Genomic DNA, 724 nt, shown 5'->3' on the forward strand with positions numbered 1-724 from the left:
AGATAGATAGATAGATAGATAGATAGATAGATAGATAGATAGATAGATAGATAGATATTGCTTTCTTTCCATTTGCAAACTAAAATCTGCTTTATTGCTTAACTTTTTCAAGGTCATAATAGTACCAGGAAGCTAGTTTGTATAGTAGATTGGATTGCTCTCCAGGGAGTCAGGAAGACTTGAGTTCAAATTTTGCTTTAGATGCATACTGGTTGTGACCTTATCCTTGGTCATATTTTCCTCTGTTTCCTCTTCTGAAAAATGGGGATGATATTAGTACCAACTTCCCAGGGTTATTGTCAGGATCACATGTTATATTTGTAATCTGATTGTCAGAGTGCCTGGAAACTAGGAGGTGTTATATAAATGTTAGCTAGTGAAGACTTTGCACAGTTCTGACTCACTTAAATTTAATTCATGCTTAAGTCAAGATACCACACAGGTGAAGTCATTAATTCTCTTCAAAAATAATCAACAACAACAACATTTTCCCATTCATTCTAAGTCACAGCCTTGGTACTACATTACCTTCCCTTCAATTGCATAAAATCAATTGTTAAGTATGATCTACTTTTAATCTGCAGTATTTCTTGTTTTTATCGTCAGTCTTTCTTCTCAATATCACCACCCTAGTAAAGGTCTTATTACCACTTGCCTGTATAACTGTATTATATATATATATATATATATATATATATATATATATATATATATATATAATACA

The sequence above is a fragment of the Petaurus breviceps genome, unplaced genomic scaffold (genome assembly GCF_028583685.1).
Source record: "Petaurus breviceps papuanus isolate PSGF00001 unplaced genomic scaffold, PetGlider_PUasm1.0 41, whole genome shotgun sequence".
Lineage (NCBI taxonomy): Eukaryota > Metazoa > Chordata > Mammalia > Diprotodontia > Petauridae > Petaurus > Petaurus breviceps.